Genomic DNA, 19,127 nt, shown 5'->3' with positions numbered 1-19,127 from the left:
AAGGAAATTAAAAAAAAAAAGAAAAAAGTCAGTAAAGTCTCTACGTTGAACTCAGCTTCTTGCCGTTACTCAAACTTTAAGCAGTTTACATTATTCCTAATCTTAGTTGTTTAATTACCTGCAGGATTTCCCCAGAGGTTATTTGTTGGTTCAACTTTTGCCTGTACTCTTCTCTAACCAGGGGTATTATCTCTTTATCTAAGTATCTGTCTATATCTAAACCCTTAATTTTGTCCCCTTTGTACAATTCTGTAAAAAAAAAAAAAAATCCCGGAATGCCTTTTAAATCTCCTCCTGTTAAAACACCTCCTTCCCTCTATAACACAATTTGGATACATTTCAAAATTTTCTTTTAATTTCCTCTTCCAATTCTTTTCGTTTTTGCCCTAGTTTATGTCTATGTATTTTGTTTATATTCATCGGTACTCCTCTCATATACGCTTTACTTGCATCCCCTACAAATCCCATGAAAGTACCCTTATTCTTATTCAGAACAAAGTATTCAGATAGCAATTTTTTACAATAATTAATATACTTTTCATATCTAAATAAACTCTCATTCGACCTCCAAGACCTTCTTGCCTGCACTACCCTATTATTATTATTGTTGTTGTTGTTGATACTCTATTCTTTTGCATGTACCTTGAAAGCTTCTGCTTCTAATCACACTTGGCCAAATAAATCCCATCCTATCCTATCCTCTAAGCTACCCTACCCTACTCCTATCTGTACTCTACTCTATTTATGTATACTCATTTTCATAAGACGGAAAGCATTAGAGCAGTGTTTCTTAATCTTGAGATGTGTGAACATCAACTCCCAGAATTCTCCAGCTGCTGGAGTTTAGGGTATCTTAATAGAGGATCAGTAGAAAAGGGTGGCTCAATAAAAACACAGAGAGATATTTTTCTTTCCTAGCAGATTACAAAGTCACAGCTTATATTTACAGGATTTTCTAGTGAGAAAAAAAAAATCCTGCCCTGCCCTTTATTAACCTGATTCAGCTTGAGAGTCCCACATGAAAGGACCTGAATTGTCCTGCTGCAGCTGATATCCCTGAGCATTTTGCATAGTTCCTGGCAGGTCTCACAACTGGTCTCAACAACAAACTAAAGTTTTCTAGGCACTACATTGAACTTCTAGGTTGGCCTTGCTAGAAGAGTCATAGACAATTTTATTGCAGACACGAATGAAGCCACATACACAATAGTTGATTCTCTATTGCAGTGCAAAAATGCCAAGAACTTTGATGTATTATCTATGGCCGTGATAGTGAACCTATGGCACACATGCCACAGGTGGCACGTGGAGCCATAACAGTGGGCACGCAAGCTCAGGTCTGGAGTGCATGCGCATGAAGTCAGGAAACAGGCTGTTTTCAACTTCCGATGAGCCTCCGGACAGGGTGAAAAAGGCTGTTTTAGCCCTCCCCAGGCTGCTAGAAAGCCTCTGGAGCCTGAGGGGAGTGAAAAACAGACCTTCTGGTCCAACTGGAAGTCGGCAAACGGGCCGTTTTCAGCCGGGAGGTTGTGGAGAAAGCCTTTTTCGCTGTCCCCAGGCTCCTAGAAAGGGTCTGGAGACTGGGGAGGGCGAAAAACAAGTCCACAGTGCTATTGCATGCCAAAAGTGGAGGGAGCGCAGGAGGATCACGCAAACATGCATGAGGGGGGCACATAGAATTATGGGTGTGGGCATGCATGGGCAAGACCCCCCTGTGCTCCCCCCGCTTTTGGCACATGATGGCAAAAAGATTAGCCATCACTGATCTAGGGTTTAAACTGAAGGCTATTTCCTCCCACCTTCATGGATTAACAGAAATTTGGTGTGGCCCTGGTTGGCCCCTACAATTGGACAAATTGCAATATCCAAGTTGCAAATCTCTCTCACTTTCTTCCCATGATTAGCAAGAAAAAAAGCAGAAAAAATTTCTCCTTTCTGCCTATTACCTGTTTATTTTTAGGTCACTGAAACATTATCAGTTGCCCTTTGTCAGACCTTCAGTTGCTACCACTAGGCTAGACCCCTTATGAAGAGTTCTATTTTAGAAAACTAAGAATGGCAGAATGGGAGGCAATTTTGTGAGATCATCTTGATCAAATGAATAGTGACATAAAGGCTGATCCACATAGCACACTTACCAGATTGACCTATTTTCTGAGTTTTCTGAATCATAAATTAACCATATTGCCATAATTCGTACAGTGTACAAAGTAACAAAAAACTAAGTGAAATTTTAAAAAAAATTGCCAAGTTTACAAACTGAGATTCTAATTCTTTACCTGATTGTGTGGATGGCTTTCCATGATTTCACAAGTTGATATATTTTATACTTGTAGATTTATCTGCTTCCTTTCATCCAAATGGCCCCATCCTCCAGTCATTCATTTAGTCTAACTATTTTACACAGTAAAATAACAGGGATCGTAAATAGCCAAAGACTTATTTAATTTTTAATTGCCCAGGATTAGGGATTATTTGTGGCTAGAAAGATACGTCAATCTTCCTAACTCTCAGGGGAACAATCTGCTTGTGTTTATTACAAGATATAACTTTGTGAAGCATATATGTTGTTGTCATATTAAATCTTTTAATTATGTGGTTTGGAAATTAAATTAATGTAAAAGGATAACTTGAGAAAGAAACTAACTATGATCACCTATGGCATATTTCCCAAATGTATGGGTTGTTTTAATATCACCCACAAGATTTAATACATTTCTGAATTCTTTTATTCCTGAACTTATATTTTAAAGTGCTCTTTTGGTCACCTTCTTAATCAAAGAAATGAGAAATATAGGTTGCCAAAATTATAAAAACTTACTGATACTGTTCCCAGTTACTGATACTTTTAAAAGATAAAATTAAGAGTTATCTTAAATACTCCAAGAAAATAAGATGCAGTTATTTCTGTTTGTCAAATTTCTCTGCTGCCCAACTGCAGAATTATTCTGGACAGATTCCAAAATTCCAACATAAAAAGATATAAAGTCACACACCATATAATATAAAATACTAGTATATGTGAGGAAACACCCTTATTATACTTACATATCACCCACAATTACATGGAGATCCAATCAAATAGGGACTGAATAAGCATTGTGCAAGCATTACAACTGGTTTTAAAGCAAAACTTTGGTTCCTAAGCACCTTAATAATCTTAATGTTAAAAAGTAGAAGGATAAGTTGCAGGAACATGTAGCATAATGAGGAGGAGGAGGAGGAGGAGGAGGAGGAGGAGGAGGAGGAGGAGGAGGAGGAGGAGGAGGAGGAGGAGGAGGAGGAGGAGGAGGAGGAGGAGGAGGAGGAGGAGGAGGAGATAATATAGCATTCACTTGGACATTTGAACAGCATCTTCCTTTTTGGCATTCAGAAGATATGAAAAAACATAGTTGTTCAAATTGATGCTAGAAGCAAATTATAGGTTTGTCCCTATAGCAGTGGAATTTGGTTCTTAAATATGATTTGTAATTTACTCCAAGGATTTTTTTCTCCGTAATTTTATGGATGTGGGCTTTTTTTAGATACTTTGTGTTTTGTTGTTATTTTTAACCCCAAGTACAGTGGTTTGTTTGTTTGATAAGTTGATGAATTCCCCAGTTGTCAAGCATAAGAAGGAGACAATGAACAGTAGAAAGGCCACTTAGTTCTCTTGATATTGGTTAATATAGTGTCATACTTCAGCATTTGTTAGAAAATTTAAAGCAGTTTGGATAGATTACATGTCCAAAATTTCACAACATTTTTGTGAAGTAATATAACATAGTACAGTGCTCACAATTGGTCTGTGTACTACTAGTAAACACCTAGATTTTAATAAAAAAGTTTGGGTATTTGGTGAAGCTCTCAGCTTGTACAAAGAATTCAAACTTCTAGTCATTCGAAATACAAATTGTTCCATGTAAAAATGTCATAAAATGCACAGCTGAATTCATTTATGATCCTGTAACAAGTTACAAAGCAAGACAGAGATTAGGAATAATCATTCATATTGCAGAAATTGATATGCTAGTGTCAAGCAGCTGTTTCATGTGACAATTCAAATTAGATTTAATATATGGCACTGTTCATGTTTCAGTCATTAAAGTAAAGTGATTTAGAAACAATATACTATGATAACAGTTTGCCAGATGGGCATTACATGTAATACGACTAATGTAATTGAGCAAGTTTTACCGTTCACCCATCTCCTTGGGATCAGAGGTATTTAGTTCTTGTTATGGTCATAAACCAAGTTATGTGATCATGTTTTCCTCTGGCTGTAGAATTGAAAGAGGGGGTGAACAGAAATAAAGAACTATAGACATTTCTTGTGTTAAAGCCGGATTACAATTTTTCAATATTTTTTCTTGTTTACATGCAATAAATATTGCAAATTCTATTTTGTTCACATTGGCCAGTTTTCCTAAACTAATGTCCACCAAGAGTGTTATGACAATAAGCTTCAGAATGTTCATTTGCTTTTCTGAAACTTTTTAGCTGTAGAAGGCAACTCACACAACTTTGTCATGTTTATGGTTTGCTTCTTTCGATTCTTCTGGTCTAAAATAGATTATACCATATTTTCAGCTACCAATATTTCTTATTTTAAAATCAATTAACAGTCCTTTCTCATCTGCTAAACCTGGACATTTGTTGTCATTTCTTTAAAATAGACCAGGCTAAGAAACCAATGGTCTATAGATCTAAACTTTTTTTAAAACAGCTATGGTAACAGAATTTGTAAGGGTGAATGTGCTTCCTCATTCCTTCCCATGTATCTATCTGAGAAATTTACTCAGATTAGTTTCTTGGACTGGGCTCAAGCTATGCTTTTCATTGCCTTGGTAGTGGTGGTCCCTCCTGTCCTTCCCTGTTCCCTCTACATCTATAGAGAGTAGAGACCTTGATAGAAAAAGGGAACATCCATTATCAAAGCAACAAACAAATTAATGTGGGAAGATAGAGATTTATGAAAATTCTTAAGACAAATACCCCTAACTGATATGGAGATAAAAGTGGGGAAGAGGGAAAGCACATTTTGTTACTATACCCTATTCTAACAAAACAAGTTTTATCCTGTGTAGTGTCTTGATCTAGTCTACTTTGTAGGGATGACAACAAAACAATTGAAAAATGAAAACCCTCATAATCCTTGTGTCAAGTCCCTGCACTCCTATGGGAGAGTTGCATTGTCTTCAAAGTTATTGAGCTAGTACACATTATGTGACTAAAGTTGTGCAGACTGTTACATGGATGTTATTTAATATGCCAACTTCTGTAGTCCCACAGAGAAGACATTCCTTTGCTGCAGATTTCTTTTTAAACATGCTGTTGAATGTAAGCCAGTGTAGCCTTCAAAACTTATTTTAAAAGATTTCATTTAGGTTAACACCACAAGCTTCAGAAAATTACATTACAATTTCCAAATTTTGATTTTGCCTTGGCCTGATTCCCATTAGAAATATTGAATTCTGGGTACCATAATTTCCATTGTCAAAGGAACCTGAATTCCCACAAATCTGAGGGGATCAGCTTGAAAAAAGCTGTATTAGGGATCATCACAAAAACTCTGCTTAGTTTTGCTTTGCTTCTTACTTATTTGTGCCACAATTTCAACTAGGTTTTTCTGTGACTAAATCAGTCGGAATCTTACTGGCCTTTACAGCAATGATTCACTCTCCATCCCAATTTTCCAATGTTAAGTGAGGAAATGAAGACTTTCACACATGTATGCATACATTGTTTTCTTTGGGAAAACTAAAGCTTTATTAGGCAAGCAAATCCTCAAAATAGAAGAATTTAGAAGAACAGACTTTCTATTCTAAATGATTGTCACATGTACCAAAAGTAACCAAACCAGAATAGATCAATTCTGCACAGACATGGTATATTAAATCTGCCTGTGATTTACATATGGCTACTTTCATACATAAGCTTTCAGACACACAAAACACCCAATTATCTTCCAAAGACCTCTATACTTTTCTCGGAGCCAAATCCATGAGACTTGTATTTTTGGCAGCTCCCACCTTCAGACAGCCTGACCCTCTGTTTCGTATGTCTGATCTCTTCATAGTCAGTGGAAACAAGCCAACCCTGAGGGTTCCCTTGGTGCCAGACTCTGTCAGCCAGATAGCTTGTTTGCACATACTGAGTGTCTTTCTCAGCTGGAAGGAACTGCAGTTATAAAATAACAGATTTAGGCATCAATTTGCAGACCCCTTAAACTGGATAAGTGCCATTAAATTCAGGCTATTCTAGAAAACCTGGCTGAGTTCCTCCTTTTAAGTTGGAAGTGGGTGGATTTGTGGTCATCTCACCACCGTGCAAATAGTATCACTATCCTATGAAAGTACCTCAAAGCAAACATCTGGGTTTTACACCCTCACTCAGTGTGCACAATGAATGGAAAGAAGCTTGTTCTGAGCTTATTCATATTATGAAGTAGCCTAATCTCAAATGATGCTACCTATGTATTGGATTGCAACACCTATCAATTCTGCTTCTGTGATTGGAGACAATAAGAATGTAAAGTGAGAGGAGGAATAAAATGTCAACTGACACAGACCACAGGATCAATTTAATACAGAATTGTAGGTTAAATCACCCCACTCCACCAAACTACCTTGTTTCCCTGAAAATAAGACCTCCCTGGATCATAAGCCCAATAGGGCTTTTGAGTGCATGCACTAAAATAAGCCATCCCTTGAAAATAAGCCCTCCCTGAAAATATTACAACACAGCAGCAGCCATGAGGTGACCGTGCTCGCCGTCTCCTGCACCTCAAAAATAATAAGGCATCCCCAAAAATAAAGCCAAGTGCTTATTGGGGGGGGGGTGTCAAAAGAAAGTAAGACCCTGTCTTGTTTTCAGGGAAACATGGTATTATGAACAGATAGCTTTGGGTGCAGTTATCAAGGAAGCAAGCATCCTTTTACCTTGAGTAAACAGAAAGATGTTATGTTTGTTTCCATTCAGAACCATACTCACCTGCAGTATTCTGATTTTTGTGGGTATAAAATAACATCCTGGCATCTTTTCTGAAGCCTTCAAAACTGCTTTGTCCAGGACTTGTGTGCAGCATATTTTTAATTGCTTCTTCCTTTATTGTTGATAGTTGATTCTAAAAGGCAGACGCGATATACTACTTGATATCATCATTGTCAATGCTAAGGTTGGTTGTTGCAGCTGATGTCATTAGTCTGGACTCCTTTCTGTTTAATTTTAATCCCATTTTCTCACTGTGCTTGAGTTTTATTAATGGAGCTTGCAGATCTTTTGCATTTTCAGCTATTAGACTAGCATCAATAGTATAGTGCAGGTTATTGATGTTTTTTCCTCAAGTTTTAAAACCGCACTCATTTTCTTCCAATCCAACTTCTCTTAATATATATTCAGCATACTGGTTGAATAAATAAAAGAATATACAGCCTTGATTATGGTATTGATGATAGGACAAATTTGTTCTAATAATAACAATTAATTAGATTTCTGTGGCCAGCAAGTCATAAAGACTTAGGGAGAGAAAATTTTTACATGATGTTCTATAGATGCATTTAGATCCTAAAAAGCTGGCTTCTATGTATCCGAATGTACAGCCTAAATGTTGGAGGTGTGGTTCTCTCGATGCTACCTATTTTCATATATGGTGGACCTGTCAAAAGGTTAAGGCATTTTGGATAAAAATGTGGTGGATTATGCAAAATATCTTTAAAAGAAGGATAAAGTTTACTCCTCAGTTATTTTTACTAGGTATATGTACTGACTTTACAGTGGTAGAGACTAACTTGGTTCTGCACCTAATAACGGCAGCAAGACTGTTGGTGGCGCAATGCTGGAAGAAGGAAGACTTGCCTACAACTCAAGAATGGACATTGAAAATTACAAACCTAGCCGAGATGGCTAAAATATCGGCATATCTTAAAGATCATTCAAATGAGAGATATAAACGAGACTGGAAAAAATGGATTGACTATATACAAAACAAATACGGGACTAAGAAGTTCCAGATTGCCTATGCTTAAGATCAGGAATAATCTAAACTGTTCAAAGTTAGTGCAACAGGAAGAAGCTGAGTTCAATGTAGAGATGTTATTAACTTTTTTTTATTTCTTTTGTCTTAATATATTTTAGACTGTGTTTGTTAAAAATCTATACCGTGTACGGGCTCTGGGAAGTCGGGGGGGAAGGGTGGTGGGGTGTTAGGGGGGAGGGGGGAGGGGGATATATAGTATGTGTTAGATTTCAATGTAATGCGATTGCACATGTATACTGTTGCTCTTTAATTTCACTGTAAAAATAGGACAAGCTGAATATATTGACATATAGTAGAAATGCACCAAAGGGGGGAGTAGCAGGATAGAAGAAAGACGGGGAGAGAGGGTGGGAGAGAGGATTGGAGGGAGGGTGAGAAGGAAGGGAGGGAGTTGACTGGGAGAGAGGAGTGGTAGAGGGGGAGGGGAAGTAGGGTAGAGGGGAATGATGGAGGGAAGATGGAAAGTTGGAGGGGGGTGAAAGAAAGAGGTGTATGGAGGGTCGAAGAGGTATATTGGGTTTCTATTTTGGGGGATATTGTTGACAAGAGGAATTGCTGTGTTTATTGTTTAATGTTGTATGGCCTCGGTTATGCCCAGTATATATGTGACTAATGAAATTGAAAAATGGAAAATAAAAAACACATTTTTAAAAAAAAAGACTTAGGGCTGCTCAAGTCATTGGGAATCAAGATTAACTTGAAGAAGTCTTTGAGCTTGATGGACTCTCTAGTTAGTACAACTTGTCAGTGCCAAAGGCTGACATAAACAAAAATTTTCATTGCGTTTACTGGAGTAGCTGATATCACTGTAACAATGATAACAATTAACCAGTAAATGACTCATACTGAGAAGCTTATTCTTTGCTTGGCAGTTGGTTGCATCTTCCATTGGAAAGTTTGCGACTTGCAGTGTTACAACTCATGATGCTCTGACTCCTTGAAGATGTTGATGGGATGATGTCTGCTTTTTATTTCCTTGGGCCAAAGATTTTATTTATCTGGGATAGATTATTATTACTATTTTACAAATTCAGTTATTGATACAAGTAATAATAATTCCTTTCTTTAAAAAAAAGCTCTCACCATTTCTTACTCTATTCACTGAAGGTAATTAAATCCATCCCTATAAAACATATTCAATGCTAATGTTTTCATATTACAACTGACTAAATTGTTCAAAGATTCAGAGTTCACATAATAAGCACTTTAAAATGTTTCCTAAAATTATTAATAATTGCCAGAGGAAAGGATAATATATGTTATTTTAAAAAAGTAGATCCTTTTTCTTATTTCCTGCTCTGTATTACTGAAATACATCATTTCCATCAAAAATGAATAACAATTTGTGCCAAAGGCTAAATAATAAGCAATGCAACAAAATGAATCTGCAATTATAATGAATATCTTAAGGATGTTATTAAAATGTAATGAAAAGATAAGCATGGGTGGCCCTGAACCTGCTGCCTTTTCTAAGGTGGTGAAATCTGTTCCCTAATGAGCCCATTTAAGAAGGAGTTGTGATTGGTCCTAGAGATGTTTGTGTGTGTGTGTGTGTGTGTGTGTGTGTATGTACACACATACATACATACACACACACACATATATATATACACACACACATACATACATACATACATACATACATATATATATATATATATATATATATATATATATATTCATCTGTTTGTAATTAAGGTTAGCCACTCGGAGTTACAACTGAGAGCTGGCCAATTATAAATTGTTTAAATAAATAAAAATAAATAAATGGAATTCAATGCAATTAGCAAGGGATCACACTGCCCCAGTGTATTATTTGTTATAGTGTATCATTGTAGTATGTCTTTATATTACAGAATAGAATTGAAGTTTTCCAATTCTATCCATGTCTATTACAGTCCTAGGGATGTGGTGGCTCAGTGGCTAAGACACTGAGCTTGTCGATCAGAAAGATTGGCAGTTCGGCGGTTCGAATTCCATTACTTGTCTCAGCTTCTGCAAATCTAGCAGTTCGAAAGCATGTAAAAATGCAAATAGAAAAATAGGAATCACCTTTGGTGGGAAGGTAACAGTGTTCCGTGCGCATTCGACATTTAGTCATACCAGCCACAGGACCACGGAGAGATCTTTGGACAGCGCTGATTCTTCGGCTTTGAAATGCAGATAAGCACCGCCCCCTAAAGTCAGGAACGACTAGCACATATGTGCGAAGATAACCTTTACTTTACCTTTTATTATAGCCCTAAGCCTGTCAAGGGATAAGTTAGGGATAAGTGCAATGCGCTCTACATGGGGCAGCCCTTGAAGAGCATTCGGAGACTTCAACTTGTCCAGAATGCAGCCGCGTGAGCGATTGTGGGTGTACCTCGATACACCCACGTTACACCTATCCTCCGCAAGCTGCACTGGCTTCCAATCGGTCTCCGGATACGCTTCAAGGTGCTAGTTATTACTTATAAAGCCCTTCATGGTATTGGACCTGAGTACTTGAGAGACCGCCTGCTGCCAATTACCTCCCAAAGACCCATTAGATCGCACAGGGTCGGCCTCCTCCGGGTTCCATCCACCAGCCAATGCCATCTGGCTACGACCCAGGGGAGGGCCTTCTCTGTCACAGCTCCGGCCCTTTGGAACGAACTCCCCGTGGAGATTCGGACCCTCACCTCTCTCCTGGCTTTCCGAAAAGCCGTTAAGACCTGGCTGTGCCGGCAGGCCTGGGGTTGATGAGCTCCCTTCCCCTCTCGACAGGTGTGGTTGTTGGTTATTTTAAATGTCTATTTTGTATTGCATGTTCCCTTCCCGTTGGAGTTGTTCGCCACCCTGAGTCCCTTTTAGGGAATAGGGCGGCATATAAATAAAATGAAACTTCAAACTTCAAACTTATTTGGTTATCATAAAAGCAAATAGGATATTGCATGAAAGTTTCTGATTACAAGCAGTATTTCTTCCTCCATTTCGAAGTGTTCAGTCATAGTCAGGCTGACTAATTTAGCTTGCCACAAACTAGGGATACATACTGGATTTAGTTGAATACCAAATTCTGAGGCAGCCCAGACTAATTCGGAACAGATTTTCATTTTTCTAAGGCAAAGCAGATCACACTCTAAATTCATCAGCTAGTGTACATAAAACACTAAGGAGAAAAAAGAAGTAGAGAATGAATGATAGATGCATTTCTCCATCTTCAAATCAAATAAATCTTACTCCAATCACAGTAACTTTGAAGTGGGGCTGAAGCTAACCTGTGGCAGAGTGAAAGGTTACCATATGGACACTTATCCTGAGCCAAGATAAGTGAGTTTTAAAAAGTCATGTTAGTTAGCTCTCTAATGACTTATTTTATGGAAAAACTAAGTTAATTTCTTATATTCCAGCCTCACCCTTAACCAGTGTTTCTCAACCTTGGCAACTTGAAGATGTCCGGATTTCAACTCCCAGAATTCCCCAGCCAGCATTCGCTGGCTGGGGAATTCTGGGAGTTGAAGTCCAGACATCTTCAAGTTGCCAAGGTTGAGAAACACTGCCCTAAACAGTTACCTCCACTTCATTCAAGAAGACAAATCATCATTCTGGATGATAATCTCATAACTTTCCACAAAAAGTATTCAGACTAATATTTCCTGACATTCTGCTGGGAAAAAAATGTTACAACCATTCCTGATTTATGCTATGCTAGATTGTGGAAGGATTCAGCATATTTTGCCCAATCCCACTCCCGATGTCCAGACCAATGTCACTCCATGTGACCAATAATCCTACAATGCTATTGTTTTCAGTTCTGCCAATCCTGAAGCCCAGAGAACATTTAGAAAACACTATGAGCTAACTTGTACTCAGTCTCTTTCTCTCCACCTCGCCAACGGAGAATTCAATGATATTTGAATAGTGGGTTTTTCCTGAGCTACTATTGTACAATACCACTTAGACTATACCACTTAGAGGTGGGTTGCTCCTGGTTTGGCCGGGAGCCTCCACCCACCTGCCAGATGCTTCTGCGCATGCGCAGAAGCATTGCATGCACACACACACGAGCACAAGCAAACTGGCAGTAAACCGGTTAACAACTCACCACTGATACCACTCCAGAGTGCTTTACAACACTCTCCGAGTAGTTTACAAAATCAGCATACTGCCCTCAACAATCTGAGTCCCTATTTTACCGACCTTGGAAGGATGGAAGGGTAAGGGTTACTTGAGCTAGTCAGGCTCAAACTCCTGGCAGTTAGCCTACAATACAATATTCTAGTCACTGCACCACCATGACTCATTATAGGGATTATTTACATGGATTATTTTTTTAAAAAAACATCCCACACATACAAATAAAAAATAGCTGGTTCTACTCATCCACATTTCTCATATATTCATCTGCATTTAGTAGTGATTTGCAAATAACATAATCTGAAAGATTGCTGGATGGATGCTATGCAAGAGAAAGTTGAATAAATACGCACACTCATCAAAAGTGCTAATCCACCAAAGTCTTCCTGGAACTTCATGTTTCTATTCCTCTGTTGCATTTAAATCATCTTTGACCTGGGAGTCTGAAATACTAGCATGCCTGCAATTTTACCACCAAGCAGTTTTCCCAGTAGAGTGAATGCGGTTGCAGCTGGATTAAAAAAGGTGGACATATGTTCTAAACAGGGTCTACAACAAAACAGATGCTCCAGAAACAGGATGCTGTATCTATAAGAAATAGAGGGTTGACTCAGCCTTCCATCCTTCCGAGGTGGGTAAAATGAGGACCCAGATTGTTGGGGGCAATATGCTGACTCTCTGTAAACCGCTTAGAGAGGCCTGAAAGGCCTATGAAGCGGTATATAAGTCTACTGCTATTGCTATATTGCTATTGCTAGAGGAGAGAAAGAGAATAATTCCCTGTCTTGAGCATAGGAACTGCAAACAGGATGAAGGAAAAGCTTCCACCAATCTGAAAATGGTCCACCCATAAGGATTTATAGAGTCATAGCAATTTGAAAGAAAGTGACAGCTTTGCAACCATTTCAAATAAATCAGACCAATTAGAAACAAATTCAATCAGCTAAAAAGATACACACAATAGCATGAGACCAACCAGATCAAGAGCTAATCTTAAAATGACCAAAAGAAATTGGTTTGGAAGTGCCCCAAATTGGATTAGACTAATAGCCTCAGAAGGGGACGTAATAGGAGAAATTGTGAAGCTCCCAATCAACCTCTGAAAGTGAATTGGATAAGTGTCTGCATAGGCACAGTGCAGGAAATGCCCAGGACATTGCCATAGGATAAACTAACATTAATGGTAATATTAGAACAAGGAAATCTTGGTTTAATAAATGAGGAGATCCACAAGCATCATTAATCCATTTGCATTTGGAAGGAGGGGGAAGGATTCTCCCTTTTTCTATACAGGTTTGTTTCTTGGGATAGGCAGTTAAGGGTTGCATGCCAGTTGTTAGATGGAACTGAAGCTGAGTAGGTGTGTCAGAGTGTGCACAGTGTGACTACTATTTTGAGACAACCCAGGAGCAAAATACAGTACACAGAGGTTTTGTCTTTCAAACAGTGGTTGATCTACAAGGCGCACGCGCACACATACACACACACACACACACACACACACACACACACACACACACGGCAAAAACAGGCAACCAATCTATCTTCAACTATAACACGGAAGCACACACACAGAGAAAAAACTGACCTCAAAGGCCTCTCATATATAGAAGCCTCTTAAAGGGAAACCCTGCTGACTCATTCTCATTGCATCATTTGGTTTACAGGCTTATAGCATTACAGCCTTACAGCATGGTCGGCTATTAAATCATAATTAACTTAACAAGGTAGGCCTGAAGCAACAATTGATGAACTGTCTATTTTCTTTCTGATGTTTCTTTCTTCACCTCTCTGTAAGCAAACTAAGGTACCTTAGTTCAAATATGGTGGTCCTATAATACAACATTTTGCCCAGTTAAAGATCATGACAATAAGAGTGTCAGTAGTGTATAGATCTGTGATGGCAAACCTATGGCATGTGTGCCACAGGTGCACGCGAAGCCATTTGTTAGGGCATGTGAGGTGTTGCCCTGTAAGCTCCAGTGCGCATGCGCGCGCTGGCCAGCTGACTTCGTCCTTCATTTTCGGCCTCCAGTGGGGCGGGGGGGGTTGTTTTTGTCCTCCTCAGCTCCTAAAAAGACTCTGAAACCTGGGAAGGGCGAAAAACAGGTCCATCACACACGTGCGTGGGGGGGTCACATGCATAGAATTAACTGCCCTGTGCTACCCCCCCTCCACTTTTGGCACACAATGAGGAAAAAAATTAGCCATAACAGGGTATAGATTATGCCTACTTGCATTTTCTCCCATTTGAATAATTCAAATATATTCACCTCTTGTCAGGAGAATTCAACTTAAACAAAATAGACCAACTCCAATTTGATTTTCCTTGAGTCTGCTTTGCAAAATGGCTTTGCCACGGTTTGCCACTGGTTCCATTTTCAGTGGTTTAATAGGAATTCCACCTTCTTTTTATATGGACTCAGAATGATCTCACATGCTTACCAAAACTAAACTTACACCTATTTTTCATTTGTTCATTAAGAATCTCAACTTCACCTGTCTAACTAGCCTTACGAAACATGATTATTTTGTTTTTATTATTTTATTGCTTTCTATTCCTTGATGGTTGTATTCATTTGTTTCAGACAAATTCATTCATTCCAAACAAATGGACAACCATTGGCTTGAGATGGTGTAGGGTTTCCTGCCTGAGCAGGCGGTTGGACTAGAAGACCTCCAAGGTCCATTCCAACTCTGTTTCTCTGTTATTCTGGTGCAATACATCAACATCCAAGAAAATTTAATAAGACTCCTTAAATTACCAATAGAGGGAAAGAGCAAGTTTGGTGCAGTGGTTAAGGTGTTGGTCTAGAAACCAGGAGACTGTGAGTTCTAGTCCTGCCTTAGGCATGAAAACCAGCTGGATAACTTTGGGTCGGTCACTCTCCCTCGGCCCCACTCATCTCACAAGGTTGTTTTTGGGGGGGGTAGAAAAAGGAAGGAACACTAAGTTTGTTCATTGCCTTGACTTATTTATGAAAATAATGAAGGTAGGATAGAAATATAATAAATAAATAAAATAAACTCTTGTGAAAATGGCTAATGCATTACCACATGCTCCTTCTACCTGTCTTGTTCCTGGTCCTAATGCAAGTCCCTTTCACTGTGTCTGACTTATATGCCTCTTGTCTGCATTCTGTCCTACCACGGCATGGACGTCTGAACTGAGCTTTGACTAATCCTTTTGAATTCCCACGTACACCCCTGTTCTTCTGCCTCTTGACCCGGCATAGCTCCTGAACATTGACTATGGTCTCTCTCACGATTCCTGACCTTTTGGTTTCTGACCTGGCTTGACCCTTATTAAAGGTCTGACCTGGTCTTCTGGCAGTCATTCCACAGGTCAATGGCTGAGCAGGAAAGAGAGACAAAAGTTGTTTTTTTTTAGGCTCATATCAATGCTCTATTATGCTTACACTAAACCCAGTGGGATTTTGTATGAGTCTAGCCTTTTCTCCAAAGCATTTCTGAAGATGGCCTACCGAACTACAGTTCAAATCTTGACCTCATCTGTGTAACATTGTAAAGAGTAATTTAAATCATTAACATCTCCAAACAGGTAATATTTCACTACTTGTGTCATCCATGGATTATCAAACACTTAATATAATCCACTTTAATCACTACCCTTTTATTCTTAGGTCCCCATCATCACCAGGATTGACAAGAGTTTCAATAAATGAACCCAGATCATAGAAGGGTGATGGAGTGTAGTTTTGTACTACAGCAGAGTGTAGTTCTGTACTACTGCCTTTTATTTAGAGGCAGAGCTCAGTCATAAAATACACTGATTCTCTAAAGCAACCTCCTTCAACTTGAGGCTCTTCAGATATGCCAGACTATGTCTCTTTGAATCCACTGACCAGACTGAGAATTTCAGGAGACCAACTCATCGTCCGGAGAACATCAAAATGAGGAAAGCTAGTCTACAGGGTACATCTGTTCCATGTGATATGAGAGTAAACCAAATCATACAGACACAATGCAGACTTTGAGTCGCAAGCATAAAAGAAAAGAGGGGAGGGGGACCACAAATCACTACGTTTGGCTATATGCTGTAGATGACAAAGAAATGCATGCAGAGATTAAACTAAAGGGTTTAACCTCTAAGAGAGTACCTGAGAGACAGCCTCCTGCCGATTACCTCTCTCAGACCAATTAGATCGCACAGGTTGGGTCTCCTCCGGATTCCATCTGCCAGCCAATGTCGGCTGGTGACTCCCCGGGGGAGAGCCTTCTCTGTTGCAGCTCCGGCCCTCTGGAACGAGCTCCCTGTTGAGATCTGGATCCTTACTACCCTCCCGGCCTTCCGCAAAGCCACCAAGTCCTGGCTGTTCCAGCAGGCTGGGGGGAGCTGAGAAGCATCTACCTCCATAGAAATTGTGAATGTTGGTTTTGTTTTTAATATGTTGTCTTTGTCTTGTTCCCCCCTTTCCCTTGTCTTTTGTAAGCCGCCCGGAGTCCTCCGGGAGTGGGCGGTATACAAGACAAATAAATAAATGAATAAATAAATAATAAGAAATATCTATGCATTTTACACATTGAAATGTTGGGTCTGGCTATATCTTGTCTAAAAGGAATTCATGACACAGAATTTTGCAGAGCAGGCAGGACAAAAATATTGACTCCAGCCACCATCCAGAAATCAAGTGCAAAGGAAACAATGGAAATCAACTGAACTGCCGATTGAACAATATAAAAATTTGAGCAAATAGAAAATGTTTACTTCCGCAAGTAAGGTTTCCTTCAGCCAAGCTTCACCCATCCTGCTGCTAAGTTCTTCACCTAAAGAGAATAATCATTGCCGCTTCCGGGCTGGCACCATCAAGTGCCTTGGGGGGCTATGTTGCTGCTCTTTCACCTTTCTTCACATGCTCTGCTAAAGCCCACCAAAGTGGAGCAGAAAGTTACTCAAACTAGGGAGGGGGAAACCAACTTCTCATAAACCTGACCAGACTCAGGGAGAAAATTCCTCTGCCTAGTGGGTAAATAGCATTGGTTTTGTTTTATTTTCCCTATCCATGCAACTCCATTAAGTGTTTGCTTTATTTATTTATTTATTTTTATTTGTCAACAAGTACAAGGAAACAAGTATCAGTATATACAAAGATATGGACACATGAAAAATGGCACAAATAAATGAATAGTAAACAAAGCATAGCCATAAACACATAAAATGAGTACATATAAATGGGGAGGATAGGACAGGGACGGTAGGCAAGCTGGTGTGCTTATGCATGCCTCCTTAAATTACTGCCTCAATAAATCATGGTATCCTTCTGGATCAGCTCAAAGAACTGAGGGTGGGCAGCATGGTATTGTGCTGATACGCCCCCCTTCTTTCAGGACCAATTCCAATCGGTGAAGATTGGAGAGGAAAGATCCCACCCTCAGCCTCTACTTTGTGGAGTGCCACAGGGTTTAGTGCTTGCTTCCCACCTTTTTAAAATGTACATGAGACTCCATCTAATCACCCAATTATATATCTCAACTCCTGGCGAATGGAGTGATGCTGTGAGCATCTTATCCCAATGTTTTGAGACTGTGAGAGTCTGAACAGGGAACAACAGGCTTCAAGTGAACCATGATACAATTGATGGGGCCCACTGGCTCCAGGACTATGCCATTTTTAGTGCTGGATGGGGTTTCATTGCCTCAGAAATACCCAGTGCCCAATCTAGGGGTCCTCTTAGACTTCCAGTTCCTGCTCAATTAGCAGAAGGCAGTTGTAGCTAGGAGGGCCTTTGCACAGCTTCATCTTGTGCACCAGTTGCATCTATTCCTGGATTGGCAGGTCCAACTTACAGTCATTAATGCCTTAGTCGCCTCCAGATTGTGCTACTGCAATGCATGAAGCTCTCACAAAGAGTACCTGAGAGTGCATTACAGGACATCCTTCCCCCAAAATTAGATTAACTCCCCGTCTTTAGATTTTCTGAAAGGTCTTCAAGACCTGGTTATATGACCAGGCCTGGGGCTCCCAGAGTCCTGGTAGACTTCCTGAGGTGGCTCTAATGTTGTGGTGATCATTTTTATCCCTCTCAATGCCTAGGGATGATTTCTTTTGTTTTTATGATATTGATTAATATAGATTTTTACATTTTATAACTGTGGATCTTTACTTTGTTATTTTATGTCATGCTCCTGCACCAACCAGATTTCTGGGTGCGATGGCGGCTATATACATTTGAAAAATAAATAAACCTGTAGATACAAGATAACAAGTACAAAACTTTTTTTTATAGATGAAAAAATGAGATTGGGGAAGGAAAACTGGTAAGAAAATGGTATCTGTAGAACAGTAGAAAGTTTTTTAACTAGAGGCTACACAGCCACCTCTTCGGGATAATTTAATCAGTTTTCCCGCACGTTACAAAGTAGGTGATCCTTATAATCCTTTCCAATTCCACAATGCTATGATTCTGTGAATAGCTGGCAATGACCACCACTTACCATATGCTTACAGCTGGTTCTAAACATCTTTTCTCCATGGTTCATTTTGGGCAAAATAAAAGTCTTGGCACATATCTAATTTTGTTTCTTATAAACAGGCTTGAGTCACGTCAGGCTTTACAATACGGTCCCTTGCATGCACTAAGCACATCTACGCCTCTTAAACTAGCTTGCACAATTCCCACTGTTTAAATAAGAAACAGAATCCAGCCACGGAAGTTCATTAACCCGGTGAAAACAGGGCTAATGAATAAGCAGCCCCTCAAATACACAAGACAATTGTTTCTGTTTGCAGACGCAAATGCTCCTAACACCAGCTGCCTCCTGGCAGACAAACCCTGTCACTCATGTCTTTGTGACTCTCTCCCATTCTTGACATTGTAGAATAGCCAGGTTTGTTTATGGGAGCCAAAAATCAGGAGGACTTTGGTAGTCCCTTTGCAAATATTATTAAAAAGCATACACTTTCATGAACAACTACAGTTCTCTCAGTCAGAAGGCATCTGGCGGCATGTTTTCAAACCAACAAATCTTATTCTGATTTTTATTGTAT

The sequence above is a fragment of the Thamnophis sirtalis genome, unplaced genomic scaffold, assembly GCF_051295495.1.
Source record: "Thamnophis sirtalis isolate CommonGarterSnake01/CBP01778 unplaced genomic scaffold, rThaSir2_p1.2 scaffold_5, whole genome shotgun sequence".
Classification (NCBI taxonomy): domain Eukaryota; kingdom Metazoa; phylum Chordata; class Lepidosauria; order Squamata; family Natricidae; genus Thamnophis; species Thamnophis sirtalis.
The sequence above is the reverse complement of the archived record's forward strand: the minus strand, read 5'-3'. Positions refer to the sequence as shown.